Source organism: Aotus nancymaae, unplaced genomic scaffold (assembly GCF_030222135.1).
Source record: "Aotus nancymaae isolate 86718 unplaced genomic scaffold, 86718_ANA_hifiasm-v0.15.2.pri h1tg000115l, whole genome shotgun sequence".
NCBI classification, from domain to species: domain Eukaryota; kingdom Metazoa; phylum Chordata; class Mammalia; order Primates; family Aotidae; genus Aotus; species Aotus nancymaae.
In genome coordinates this window covers 13,651,916-13,666,595 of record NW_026988530.1, presented here as the reverse complement: position 1 = coordinate 13,666,595, position 14,680 = coordinate 13,651,916, and the positions used below count along the sequence as shown (strand labels likewise).

General features: G+C 46.7%; 3 long non-coding RNA genes across 3 annotated transcripts; 1 reads left to right on the top strand and 2 right to left on the bottom strand.

The window, feature by feature from the left end:
- Nucleotides 1-776: 776 nt before the first annotated feature.
- On the top strand, nt 777-10,476 carry LOC135272573 (uncharacterized). The gene is made up of 2 exons (XR_010340591.1): nt 777-5,503; nt 8,999-10,476. It is a non-coding gene; the product is annotated as an uncharacterized LOC135272573 (long non-coding RNA).
- LOC135272571 (uncharacterized) lies at nt 2,890-6,800 on the bottom strand. The gene is made up of 2 exons (XR_010340589.1): nt 5,538-6,800; nt 2,890-5,430 (listed from the first exon to the last, which is right to left on the bottom strand). It is a non-coding gene; the product is annotated as an uncharacterized LOC135272571 (long non-coding RNA).
- On the bottom strand, nt 8,042-14,397 carry LOC135272572 (uncharacterized). Its single transcript, XR_010340590.1, has 2 exons — nt 14,048-14,397; nt 8,042-10,396 (listed from the first exon to the last, which is right to left on the bottom strand). It is a non-coding gene; the product is annotated as an uncharacterized LOC135272572 (long non-coding RNA).
- Nucleotides 14,398-14,680: the final 283 nt, after the last annotated feature.

Below are 14,680 nucleotides of genomic sequence, written 5' to 3'. Positions count from 1 at the left end.
GATTTCTGCCATGACTGAGTCATCCCAGAAGACAGGATGTTCCTCTTTAGCTAGAAAAAAAGCCCTTTAAAAAGTCAGAAACCACATACCTTCCCCAGCCCCTTCCCAGCAGAGGCTTCAGAACCAGAAAAGCAGCAGCTATACTGTAGCCCCTCCTCCACCTGCTGTAACTGGTAACTGCAGGAGTGAGGAGGCCTAGTGGACTTCAAAGGGCAGGCCCTGCTTGCAGCCCTGGTTTAAAATGCAGATTCCTGGGCCCTATCCCAGGGCCACTGAGTCAGGCTCTCTGCAGGTTGTTTCAGGAAACTACATGCTGAGAGGTTTCTTAAGCACAATGAAGCTTAAGATCCCTGGCAGGGATTTCCAAGAGGGGTACAGGCCCTGCAGAAGGTATGAGAAGCAAGGATTAGAGCTTCTATTTAAATACAGTTGACCAGCTGGGTGGGTGGCTCATGCCTGTAATCCCAGCACATAGGGAGGCTGAGGCAGGAGGATCACTTGAGTCCAGGAGTTCAAAACCAGCCTGTGCAAAATGGCAAAACCCCACCTCTACAAAAAATTTTAAGAATTAGCCAGGCATGGTGGTGTGTAACTTTGGTCTTAGCTACTCAGGAGGCTGAGGATGGCTTGAGCCCAGGAGGTCAAGGCCACAGTGAGCTCTGATTGCTACTGTACTCCATCTTGGGTAACAGTGAGACCCTGTCTCAATAAACTAAAATATGAAATACAGTTGACCCTTGAACAACACAGGGGTTAGGGGTGCCAACCTTCATACAGTCAAAAATCTGCTTATAACTTTTTTTTTTGAGACATAGTCTTGCTCTGTAGCCCAGGTTAGAGTGCAGTGGCGCAGTCTTGGCTCACTGCAACCTCTGCCTCCTGGGTTCAAATGATTCTCCTACCTCAGTCTGCTGCTGAGTAGCTGGGATTACAGGCACCCACTACACCACCAGCTAATTTTTATTTTTATTTTTTGTATTTTTAGTAGAGATAGGCTTCACCATGTTGTTCAAGCTGGTCTGGAGTTCCTTGAGTCCGATCTACCCTCCTCAGCCTCCCAAAGTGCTGGGATTACAAGTGTGAGTCAACACACCCGGCCCCATGTTCTGTTTGAAATACCCTGGCTTGGCTAAAATGAATACATTTTAAACAATCCTGCTAACTCTGTTTTGCCCACCCTGAGCTATGTTGCCCAACCTGAGCTATGCAGGGCATTCTGTTCTGAGAGCTTGTGGTCTAAGACACCTGGCATGTTTGCAACCAATTTTCTGAGAAACAGAGCCCAATGGTGCTGTACATCCTGTACGTTCTGTTTTGCAACTGTGTAACCTCTTACCCCACATCCTGAGTAAGAAAACAACTTTAGGCCAGGCACAGTTGCTCACGCCTGTAATCCCAGCACTTTGGGAGGCCGAGGTGGGCGGATCACAAGATCAGGAAATTGAGACCATCCTGGCCAACACGGTGAAACCCTGTCTCTACTAAAAATACAAAAATTAGCTGGGCATGGTGGTGCATGCCCATAATCCCAGCTACTCGAGAGGCTGAGGCAGGAGAATCACTTGAACCAGGGAGTCAGAAGTTGCAGTGAGCCAAGAATGTGCCACTGCACTCCAGCCTGAATGACTGACAGAGCGAGACTCTCTCAAAAACAAAACAAAACAGTTTTAAATAGAATTTTTTGTTAGGTACCCCCCCTTCCCCTAACCTGCTCCTTCTGCTTCTGTAATAATCTGCTTACCTCCCCTGATGCTAAACTGGTATAAAAATGTTGACCACCTTTGTTCTTAGCTGAGAGGTTTGAGCTCTAGGTAACTCTCAGACACCAGCCATTAAAAGTGGACTCTCAACAAACTCATGGCGCTTCTGATTTAAACTCATTTGGGTATAACATGTTTTCTAGACTGGACACTTCATCCTTAGAGGAGAAGGGTAGTGGAGAAACCAGAGGCTGGCACTGGAAATTCACCAACCAAGAAGAAACCATTTCATGGGGTTATTGGTACATAGAGGCTTGTACAGGGGGAAGATCAAAGGTGCAAACCATGAGGTTCAAATACATGGAGAGTCAGGTTGGTTTTTCTATTCTAGAAGGCTGGGAAGTATTGAGGCTGAAGGAGACACATACGGTGCCCTTCTCTGGGATGGAGCACTCATGCCTGGCCTAACACTATCTTCTGGAATGCAGGACTTTCTACCCAAGACACCCAGGGAATAGCAGGGCTCTGCCAGAGGCCCCATCACAACCTGAGATTCACAGGAGGCCTCAGCATCTCCATCCCTCCAACTCTTGGGGAATCTCACTGATTTTCCTTTCCTTTTTGAGGCTGCTCTTTGTGTTTTTTTGTTTTGCTTTTTTTTTTTTTTTTTTTTTTTGAGATAAGGCCTTGGTCTGTCACCCAAGCTGGAGGGCAGTGGAATGATCATAGCTCACTGCAGCCTCAAACTCCTGGACTCAAGCAATTCTCTTGCCTCAGCCTCTCAAGTAGCTGGGACTATAGGGGTGTGCCATTACAATTTGATTTTTTTTTTTAAATGGAGTCTTGCTCTGTCACCCAGGCTGGAGTGCAGTGGTGCAATCTCAGCTCACTATAACCTCCACATCCCAAGTTCAAGTGATTCTCCTGCCTCAACCTCTCAAGTAGCTGAGACTACAGGTGTGAGCCACCACGCCTATCTTTTATTTTTTAAAGACAGGGTCTCACTATGTTGGCCAGGCTGGTCTTGAACTCCTGGCCTCAAGCAATCCTCCCATGTTGGCCTCTTAAAGTGTTGGGATTACAGGTGTGAGCCACTATGCCAGGCTATGCCTCCCCTCCAATGATCTTTTGTGGCTTCTTCAAAAGCTCCCCACCAGGTAGGCTTTAATCTGACATTTGAATTCAATAGGTTTGAGGTGAGCACCAGGTGATTCTTACAATAATTGCAGTTACAAGGTGGGCTAATCACCTGAGGTCAGGAGTTTGAGACCAGCCTGGCCAACCTGGTAAAACCCGTCTCTCCTAAAAAGTACAAAGAAATTAGCTGGGCATGGTGGCAGGTGCCTACAATCCCAGCTACTTTGGAGACTAAGGCAGGACAATCGCTTGAACCTGGGAGGTGGAGGTTGCAGTTAGCCGAGCTCGAGCCACTGCACTCCAGCCTGGGTGACAGAGTGGGACTCCATCTCAAAAACAAAAAGAAAAACAAAATTGCAATTATTTATTGATCCCAATGTCCATCACCGTGAAAAAGTGTTACTAAGACAAAGGCTCTTAAACTTGAGGGGGCATCAGAATTCCTGGGGGATTGTGGCTTTGGGCCTCTCCAGACTTTCTGATTGCATAGGCTGAGATGTGGCCTGAGAAGATTAATCTTTAATGAGTCCCAGGTTCTGCTTTCCTGGAAAGAACACGAATCAGAAAGACCAGGAGGAACTCACTGCCCTAGTTCTTAACTCTGTGTGCAGTTAGAATCACAGGGTGAGCTTCTAAAAATCCCTGAGGTCCAGGCTGCATCCCAGAACAATGAAGTTATCCCAGAACAGTGGAATATCTGAGGGCGGGACCAAGACAACGTCATTGCTTTATTTTCTATTTTTAGAGAAAGGGTGTCATTCCATCACCCAGGCTGGAGTGCAGTGCTGCCATCATAGCTCCCTATAACCTGGAACTCCCGAGCTCAGACACCCTCCTGCCTCAACCTCCAGAGTAGCTGGGACTACAGGTGCATGCCACCAAGATTTTACTCTTTTAAAACCACTTTTGGGGGAGGGAGGAGGTCTTGCTGTATTGCCTAGGCTGATCTCAAACTCCTGGACTCAAGTGATCTTCCCATCTCAGCATCACAGCATGCAGGGATTATAGGCATGAGGCACTGCACCTGGTCAGCAGTGACATTTTTTAAAAGCATAACTGTCATGTGTAAGCATGGTTGAGAACCCCTGCCTGGGAGGGTCTTTGAAGCTCAGCTAACTTAGAGTTACCCTGAGAGCAGAGAAGAAAGATAGGGAAAGATGGAGAGGCCAAGATCCCAAGAGCCGAAGTGGGGCTATGAACCCCAGAGAATCTGAGACAGCATGCCATTTTTTTTTTTTTTTTTAGTTAGAGTTTTGCTCTTATCGCCCAGGCTGGAGTGCAATGGTCCAATCTTGGCTCACCACAACCTCCACCTCCCGGGTTCAAGCAATTCTCCTGCCTCAGCTTCCCGAGTACCTGGAATTACAGATGCATGCCACCTTGTCTGGCTAATTTTTGTATTTTTAGTAGAGATGGGGTTTCTCTATGTTGGTCAGGCTGGTCTCAAACTTCCAACCTCATCTGATCTGCCCACCTCAGGCTTCCAATGTGCTGGGATTACATGCGTGAGCCACCGTGCCTGGCCAGCATATCATCTTAACACGGCCCTAGAGCTCCCCAGCTGTTAGTACCTGCGTCTTTCTTCTTGGTCCTAGGAAGCTCAGAAATGAGAGCAGGGTTCTTAACTGTTGCAGCCAGCCAGGTCCAAACACAGCTGCAGGACAGATTACCGAAGAGCAGTTGGAGCCCTTTGGCCACACACTGACCTATGCTTGGGGTCCGGAGTATGGGCTCAGGTGTGGAGCACCAGGAGCTACAGGTGTGTACCCGGGAGTCTGGAACACAACTGTTTCCTCTGCTCAGGGCACTGCCTAGTGATTGAAACCCAGGTGCCTTGGGCCGGGCATAGTGACTCACACCTATAATCCCAGCACTTTCGGAGGCTGAGGTGTGTGGATTGTCTGAGCTCAGGAATTCAAGACCAGCCTGGGAAACATGGCAAAACTCCATCTCTATTCAAAATGCAAAAAACTAGCCAGGCAGTGGTGGCATGTGCCTGTAATTCCAGCTACAGAGGAGGCTGAAGCACAAGAATCACTTGCACCCAGGAGGTAGAGGTTGCAGTGAGCCGAGAGATCATGCCACTGCACTCCAGCCTGGGAGACTCCGTCTTTAAATAAATAATTAGAAAAAGCTTTGGGAGGCCAAGGTTGGTGGTTCACCTGAGGTCAGGAGTTTGAGACCTGCCTGGCCAGCATAGTAAAACCCCGTCTCTACCAAAAATACAAAACAATTAGCTGTGCATGGAGGTGCATGCCTGTAGTCCCAGCTACTTGGGGGGCTGAGGCAGGAGAATCCCTTGAGCCTGGGAGGCAGAGGTTGCAGTGAGCTGAGATTGGGCCATTGCACCCCAGCCTGAGTGACACAGTGAGACTCCAACTCAAAAAAAAGAAAAAAGAAAAAACAAACCCCAGGTGTCCTGTGTTGTAAAACCAGGGAGTGCAAAACAGAACTTGGCCTCAGGTCTGCAGCAGCTAAGGCACCAATCCTCTGTCACTCAAAACAAAGCCCCTTGCTACAGGCAGACCTTCCAGATTGGGCAGAGAATCCACTGGCACCGCTTTCTAATCGTGCATGTGGCTGAACCACAAACCTGTATGGGAAAGAAAAGCCTTCGAAGTTCATTTTGCTATGAAATCATGGAAAAATTTCAATGGGATTCAAAGGTAGGTTCGCATCTTAAGAGAGAATTTGTTTTACCTTGGACGCTTATCCAGCTTGGGCCCACACTGGACAATGAGTCTTCGGGGGTTCCTTGTCCTCATCTCAGTGTGTCAGGATTCGAGACACTGAGTTCTGTGGTCAGTCCTCTGCTGTGCGGTTTGTTATACAGGAAACTCCTGGGTGAATTGCCCAGAAAAAAGAATATTCATAACTAGGTGCTAGAATATAATAACGAAAATGAAAGATGACAGATTGGAGAGGATAACCTCTAAACCATCATCTCACTGGAATTTTCCAGATGCCCCCTTTGATGTAGTGAAAAGCATAAAGAAAAGTGTGCTTTATGCCGGAAGCATTCTATTTTTAGGATTTTTAAAACAATAACAGATGCTTAGTGAATTCACCTCATAGGCTACCCCCGAGCAGGTATATAAAATGCAATATTTAACACAGGGTACCCCAGAGGACGCTGGGAGATCCAACCCAAAAAACTGGAAACTCAGTCTTTTGGCTAAAAACAAGACATCTGGAAAAATGTGGAATAACATTTTTGAGAAGTGAAGAAAATATGAGCTGCTTCATGGTTCTTGGAAATGGGAGGCCAACTTCTGGTCCAAATTTGGGCAGTAAACACATAGTCTCAGCTACTCGGGAGGCTGAGGTTGTTAGATTGCTGGAGCCCAGGAGTTTGACACCAGTCTGGGCAATAGAGTGAGACCTTGTTTCTGCCAAAAAAATAAAAATAAAAATTAACTGGGTGCAGTGGGATGAGCCTGCAGTCTCAGCTATTCAGAAGGCTGAGGCAGGAGGATCGCTCCTGCAACATACTGAGACCCCATCTCTAAAATACTTTTTAAATTAGCCATGCATAATGGTGCCCACCTGTAGTCCCAGCTACCCAGGAAGCTGAGGTAGGAGGATTGCTTGAGTCCAGGTGTCTGAGGCTGCAGTGAGCTATGATTGCAGCACTGTACTCTAGCCTGGGTGACAGAGGGAGACCCTGTCTTGAGAAAAGAAGGAAGGAAGGAAGGAGAAAGAAAAGAAAGAAAGAGAGAAGGAAAGAAAGAAAAAAGGAAAGAAGAGACAGGAAGGAAGAAGAGAAAGGAAGGAAGGGAAAGAGAGAGAGAGAGGAAAGGAAGGAAGGAGGAAAGAAGGAAGGAAAGAAGGAAGGAAGGAAGGAAGGAAAAAATAGGCCATGTGTGGTGGCTCCCCCAGTGTGAGGAATTACTTTGGGAGGCCGAGGCAGACAGATCACAAGGTCAGGAGTTTGAGACGAGCCTGGCCAGTATGGTGAAACCCCATCTCTACTAAAAATACAAAAAAAACAAACAGCCAGGCAAGGTGGTGGGCACCTGTAGTCCCAGCTACTCAGGAGGCTGAGGCAGGAGAATCACTTGAACCTGGGGGACGGAGGTTGCAGTGAGCTGAGATCAAGCCACTGCACTCCAGCCTGGGTAACAGAGTAAGATTGTCTCAAAAAAATAAGAAAATAAAATAAATTTTGGGCATGATCTGAGCTAGTGCCCTTAACCAAGTCACTTAACTTTTTTCATACCCTGCATTTTGTTTCCTTATTTAAGGAAATATGTGTCTTTTTCTATACCCAAGAAGCTCAAATAACATGAAAAGTTCCAAAAGCTTAAGCAAAAGCTATGCAATGTCTTAATGTCATGTCGAGAAGAATTTGGCACACAGAATCTCAGAAAAATGACATCATTAGCTAGGGTGTCTGCAAAGTTTTAAAAATTATAACATCTGCTCCCCAACCAGAAGATGTTTCATATTTCTCACCATATGTTCCAGAGTCCACTTACTTCCCCTAATGCCAGTCATTTCTCTTTAGCATCCCAGCAGATGGCGAGATCCATGGCAGCTTTCTCACCTGTGGCATCTTGGTGAGGGCAAGCTGTCACTGAACAGACCTGGTTGACCTTTGGGGTCCTGGGAATGAGTCTCCTGGCCCATTTGCAAATCAAACCACATGTAATGAATGGAATCTCTCATCAAAAGAAAAAAAAACTTTTATTTTTTTCTATTGTATAAATAATGGTAAATTAGACTCTTTTTTATACAGATTATATATTTACAGACAAGTTCGGTTAAAGAAAACTCTGGTAAATATAGAAGTTTTCCTTTATACGCTCAGGTAGCATATTAATAATATATACTTTATTTGATCCATAAGTTGCATGCTAAGTTAATTTATATTAATATGTACACCTTATATAAAGATTCTTTTTCTGACTAGTCTGCTGACTTTCTCATCACTTAATATCAGAAATCATCAACTAATACTGAATGAGAGAAATGGAATGTGAATGAGGTAAATGGGAAGATGGTAATCAATGAGTTCAGTCTTAGTGGCTTATTCTAGATATGAGAGCTACCAAGCTCCAATGGGCCTGGCCATGCTCAATCCCCAGCTGTGCTTCTATTTAAACCCAATGTATCAGGGCAAAGATTACGGTCATTTACTACTGTGCTTTGAGAGACAACTCATGTCCCAAGTCTAATGACTGCTACGGTCACAGTGACCCCTCCTCCCCTCCTAACAGATGACATTTCACCAACCCAGTGCCTGGACAGACTTTCTGAGTCTAACTTCTCTCCAAAGTCATTGTCTTTGGTTAGTCTTGGAGAAATAGCTTCTTTCTGGTTCAGAACTGGGGGAGAAAATCAGACCCCACTAAGAAGCCACTCAAGGACACCTGAAAGCTGATTTTGAACTAAGAAAGAGAAAATATGCTTTAATTTTCCTTGGGGAGAGTTGAGATGCACTGGCTTGTGTAACTGTCCACCAGGAGCCGAGAGGATCCTTTCTTGACCAATCTAGGGCTTTTCCAGGGAGAACAACGGGGCTTGTTAGAAAAACAATTACTGGGACATTAGTCTACTTTAGGAAGAGAGAAAAAGAGACCTGTGGCTCCTGCAGCCACTCTCTTCCTGCCCTCTCTCCCTGGTCATGGCTGGGTCACCTCAACAGCAGGCACCCCTCAACCCTCAGCATCCTTCATTAGCCATTAAAGGGCAATCGCTGGTGGCCGGTGCCCTGGGACTGTTAAGCTAATTCCTCACAATCACCAGAGATTGTGACTCTCTTCCTTCTGTGGCATTAGGAATAATCAGAAACCACTATCAACCTATATTGGAATTGCTGTTATAGTAGCCAGAAAAAAAAAGGAAAGAAAGAAATAGCTGAAAATTGTGCTCTTTATTCAGTAGCTTTTAGTAAGGCTTCCTCAGATATAAAAATAAGCAAATAAGCCTCTCTTCTTGGAATCTGGACTTGTTTCCCCCAACTTCCTCCTGAATTCTGATTCACGTGACCTTTGGGGAGGTGACTGACTTCCTTTATTTTCACACTTGCCAAGACAAAGACAGAAAGCTTATCTTTGATGCTCCCTCCAACTGGCAAGTCCTTAGGGAATAAATAAAATCTCTTGCCCACAAGATATGAAACACTTGACATAAACCAATTTGCATTGTTTCATTTACAGACAGCAGACACCAAAAGAGAGACTTTATCACAACTGCCTCTTGGGACTTGTGTTCAAAAAGGAGCTGCCATCTCCTAGTGCAATTCACTGGAGAAATTCGGACCCTCTCAGTAGGGAGCATTCACTCTGTCTTCTTTCAGATGAAACAGATGGGAAGACTTGTCTGCTTTACTTTTCCTCTGGCGTTAGAGGAACCGGAAGCCAGGGAAGTGTGTCACTCTACATAACCTAAATGGTGGAGGAGTCCCACCTTCTGTGCTTTCCCCAGCTGGTAGCACCAACAGCTCTTCCGGTTCTCTCCTCTGCTCTCCCAGCCAGAGTTCAACAGGTCTGAGCACCCTGGGAGAGGCATTCTGGGCTTCACAGATGTCAGCATCCTCCCAGGAATGGCAAGCTACCAGCCTGCTCTTGAAATTCACAGAGCCTGTCAGGTGGATCAGATCGATGGGCAGCCCCATGACACCCGATGCCCTGTGTGTTTCCAAAGTAGGCCAGTGATCCAGAGAAGACCTTCAGAGGATGGCATCTGCAGTGCTTTAATAATTTTCTTTGTCTCTCTCAAGTCCAGGGATGGAGCAGTATCACAGCTGCATCTTGTTTTCCCTGGAATATTTCTTCCTATTAGCCTGCTCTTCTATCCCACTGGAAAATTCCAGCCTCTGCATCTTTTCTAGTTGGACAACAACTTAATAACTTCTAGCCATGTGAGAAGCACTAGTTTGAAAGCCAACCTATCACACCTGAGGAAAGGAGATGGGTGAGTCTATGCTTGGCATGGAGGCTGTGCTCAACTGATGAACTACCCCAAGATCAGGGTCAGGGGCAGGTGGCTGGTCAAGTTTCATCCACTTTCAGAGGACTGTCTTGTGGGTGGGACTGGAAAAACCTCATTCTTTGTGGTATATTTCTGGCCAATGGAATAAAATTAAATTTGCCTTGGACACATTTTGAACATTATTATCATGTCTCTCGAGACCCTATGAAGAGTCCCAAATGAATATAAAAGAGAAACCGTAGCTGTCAAAATGACCACATACATTAGCAATGAGCATAGGATATTAAGAGAAATGCTTAGCTCGTCGGTGTAATTGATCTCATTCCTCCAAACCAATCACACAGTTTGGATATTTGTTCCCTCCAAATTTCATATTGATCTCCAATGTTGGAGGTGGGGCTGGCCAGGAGGCATTTGGGTCATAGGGACAGATTCCTCATGAATGACTCAGTGCTCTCCCTGTGGTAACGAGTGAATTCTCACTTTATTAGTTCATGCAGTTGCTGGTTATTAAGAAATGGAGACTGGCACCTCCTCTCCTCTCTCTTGTTCCTGTTCTTTCCGTGTGACATGCCTGCTCCCCTTTCACCTTCCATCATGAGTGAAAGCTTCCTGAGGCTTCACTAGAGGCCAAACAGATATTGATACCTTGTTCATACAGCCTGCCAAACCATGAGCCAAATAAACCTCTTTTCTTTATAAATTACCCAGTGTTAAGGTATTCCTTTATAGCAATGCAAAACGGACTAACATACAACAATTTATGGCAAGCCCAAAAAGGGCTGAAAAATTGAGGACAGTCCCCTGAGTGACTTAGCCAAACAAGTATGAAGTGAAGCTGAACAGTTGTGACACTTAAATTATCACAGAGATGGGGTCTGTAAAAGGCAGCCCAAATTCTCCTCTATGTTGCCATCACTTTAAATAATTCAAATTGAAAAGTCTTAGCCGGTGAATAATGCTTCTTTTTTTAAAATTATTTTTTTTAGGTGGAGTTTCACTTTGTCTCCCTGGCTGGAGTGCAATGGCACGATCTCAGCTCACTGCAGGCTCTACCTCCCAGGTTCAAGTGATTCTCCTGCCCCAGCCTCCAGAGTAGCTGGGATTACTGGCACCCACCACCATACATGGCTAATTTTTGTAGTGTTTTTTTTTTTTTTTAGTAGAGATGAAGTTTCACCATGTTGGCCAGGCTGGTCTTGAATTCCTGACCTCAAGTGATCCACCTGCCTCAGCCTCCCAAAGTGCTGGGGTTACAGGCATGACCCACCATGCCCGGCCCTTGATGTTTCTTTTCTAATTCAGATGGATTCTTCCCTTCTGGGGCAGTTGAGCAATCAGGTGTAGAGGGAAGGTGGCTACAGTAAGGTTTTTAGGCTATGGACTCTGAGCTCCATGGCGATCACTGCAGAGGTCAATGAGAATGTTCTGATTTGAGGTCTTTTCAGACAGATGTCTGAAAAAGGGTCTCAGCTCTGCAGACTTCCTGGTTATATACAACCAGGATGTGCTGAAGTCTAGAATTTTAATCTTAGTTCGTCTGTACCATTACGGTGACATAGGAAGAGGGGCCCTTCCTTGCAGGGGGATTCTAGACCCTCCCTGTATCTTGGTGAAATAGCGAAAAATGTCATGACTGTAGGACTTTGGTGAAATAGCGTGGCAAAATGACCCAATGGGGTTTGAGACCTGCAGTTAAGAGGAACAGAGCTTGGCATCCTCTGCAAGGAAGGAGAGCAAGGATACAGCAAACACGGATCCCACACGTGGTCAGGCCAGCCCAAACCAGGGAGCTGTCTCAGGTGGTTACATCCTTTATTTTCTGTCCATGTCCTCAGAGGGCCTCAGGGAAACTACTAGAGTTAGGTGAAGAGCAACAGGCAAAACCGTCTTTGATTTATGACCCGAGTCTGGACTTAAGCCTAGTAGGAGGCATTTGGAATCAAAGGTAAATTTGTCTCTCTCAGTTCTGAAATGTATCACTTTACAATTCTGTGAATGGGAAGCCAGGAGGGGCATTACTGTCAAAAGGACCTGTTCATCTTTCACAGGCTTTTTTGGATAACCACAAGATCATAGACCATTTGTCAAGTGAAATTTGAGAAAGAGCAGGTATCAAGAAAGGAGACTCATAAGACACATCTTGTTCTCTGCAAGTAAAACACACAAACATTTCTGAAACCACTGGGCTTGCCTAAGACAGCATGTAAACCTCAGTTGACCAAAGTTCACACATCTGGCTTATGGGAGTGTGTCTCAACAGGCAAACGATGCTTTTAAAGATTGGAGGCTTAAAATCTTGTTTGCCTTCCAAGATGATATTTCTGCCTATTTGCCTAGATTAAGGGGTCCTGGCTCTGAGCCCTGGGAGGAGGCATTGGGAGTAGGGATGGGGAAATACCAGGGCTTACATGTAACTCCTGTTCTCCTGAGTAAATAGAAGGACAAGTTCAAATGCAAGACAAAAATGCTGAGAAACCACCCAGATCCTTTGAGAGTAATTGCCTCTGTCAGCAGGATACAGAAGAAGAGAGTCAGGTTGCACTCAGGCTGAACTGGAGTGTTCTTTAAGAAAATGTTCCCTATTTTTGTGTGCCTTGGCAAACTTGGGGTGGAATGCAAGGGTTGCCATAGTAATATCCCTCTTTTTTTTTTCAGATCAGTCATGTGAGACCCATGCACATTATGGAAGCCACTGCTAATAGTTCTGATGCTAGATTCTGTTTGAGGATTTTGTTGGTATCTGAAGTGGTGGGGCAGAGCTTCTTTGGGGATCAAGGGGGGTCAGGGTCCATTACCCCTTCTCTCCCAAGGAGAATGCCTTCTTGATCATCACTTGTGTTTTCTGGGGCAGGGGGTAGTTTACCCGCTCTTGCAGCAAGAATGAGCCAATCTGCATTTGTCAATCACTTAGTCACCTCTCCATTGGGCTGCCAAGGTCACTGGTCCCTAAGTCTATTAGCTGGAGGACAGAGTGAGAGGTGTGCTCCTTCCTCTCAATTCCTGCAGAAGTCACCTCCAGCTGGGGTTACATGGCATTCCTTGGGCCTGGGAGACCAGGACCTTCTGGAACCTTCGGCCATGAACCTAAAGCCACCATGATGGGGACACTAACTGGCATGGGGGCCTGGCATAAAATTTGTGTGAACAGGGCTGGGAGTTGCTGCCTGACAAGGGAGCCTTCCCTATACCCAAGACAGACTGTCCAAGCAAAGCAGCCAGCATGAAAGTAATCGGGACCAACTCCAAGCTCCTGAATTCTAAGGAATGCTGCTAGCTCAGCGTGGTCTCCATGTACTGTGCCTTTCAGTCCCTGGGTGCCACGTGGGGGTTACAAGGGTGGGAAGTTAACTCCTAGGCTGTCAGAAAGAATTCTGTGTCTTCCTTCTTGCTGTCTCCCTCTAGTGGTCCCCAGAGGAATACATTCTCTTAGCTATTCCCCTGGGGAGGGTGGGCTTGCTTCCAGGTCACTGGGAACGAGAAGGGTCACCATTAGGGAAGGAATCCTGCAGGCTTTGTAGGAAACAGGATGATGGCACCTCTACAGAACTCCTTTCCCTACCCACTCCTGCACAGCAGCTCACCTTTCTGCCAATGGAATCTAACCCCCACCTCCTTTAGGGTGGCTGTTCTCCAGCAGGAGGGAGAAGAACTCGCAGAAAAGCCACCTTTGAAGAAGTATTCATTGTCTGCCCTGAAGACCAGTCTCAGCTGTGGCATTTCAGTCCCCTCTCATGGGGAAGGGGGTTTTGAAGAATCCTCCCTGTGGTTTCTACCCAGTCTACTGATGGTCCTGCATGCCTGTCCCCAGGAGGATGTGGTTTGGTGGTTCAGGGGTCAGAGAAAGATAGGAAAGTAAATTCCTTCCAGACCTGCTATGCCCTCCCATCCAAGTCCAGTCGGGAGAGGGCAAACTCCCCAGGGCAGAGATTAAGGATGAAGTTGTTTGATGTATCAGTATTCTGCATTTGGACCTGTCCTAGTTCAGAATGCCAATCCTAAGGGGACAGTGGTGAGTCAGCCAATGGGAGCAGCAGAAGGGGCAGGCATGCAGTGTGCAGGTGGCAGGGCAGGCAATGGGGAAAGGCAGGTTGCTGCCTCCTTGGTCTGGCCTTGCTGGGCTGAACTCCAGGAAGTTTTGCAGAGGGATGTGCAATCCCCCAGGCTCTTGGGAGCTTGCATCTGCTCCCTCCTCTATAGTATGGCTCTAACCATACCTTTACATGCATGCCTTACCCCTGCAGTCCGGCCGCAGCCAGGGAAGAACACCATACCTCAGACCTGTAAAGGGCAATGTCTCCTCTTCTCTTCTCATCAACCTTGCCACTTCTCTCCTGTTCCTCAAGCCAGCAAACATTTTAGTGCCCACCACAAGCCAGATATTATGCCAGGCACTGAGGACAGAGGTGAACAAAATCAGCCTCTCCCCAGGGAGCTCTGGGCCTAGCAGGGACAATAGACACAAACACCATAGTTAGTAAAGAGAAGGGCTGCCCAGAGTGTCCTCTAAAGTGAGCACTGAGAAGGGAGGATGAGCCAGACTTGCTTTTGGGTACCCTGAGTATTTATGGAGCCCAAGGCTGTGCTGTTAGCAAGAATGTCCCAGGCCACTCACCACGTTGATTTTCTATGTGACCCTGACCCACTCCACAGGACTCTGCCTGGCATTCAGATGTTCTGGGAGGCTTTTTAGCCACATCGAGATTCATGCCTGAGAGCTGGAGGTGAAACTGCTCTCTATGGGCAGCCTTTCTGAGTGCGCAAACGGCCTTCTGGAGCCGCTTCTCGGTTCGCTTTATGATGCAGCTCAGTTGACAAGAAGCTACAGAAACAGGAAGGACAGCAGTGCAGGAGGAGGTCAGGCTGCAGCGTGCAATAATGGCCAGATCAACTGCAGGCCCTTCCGA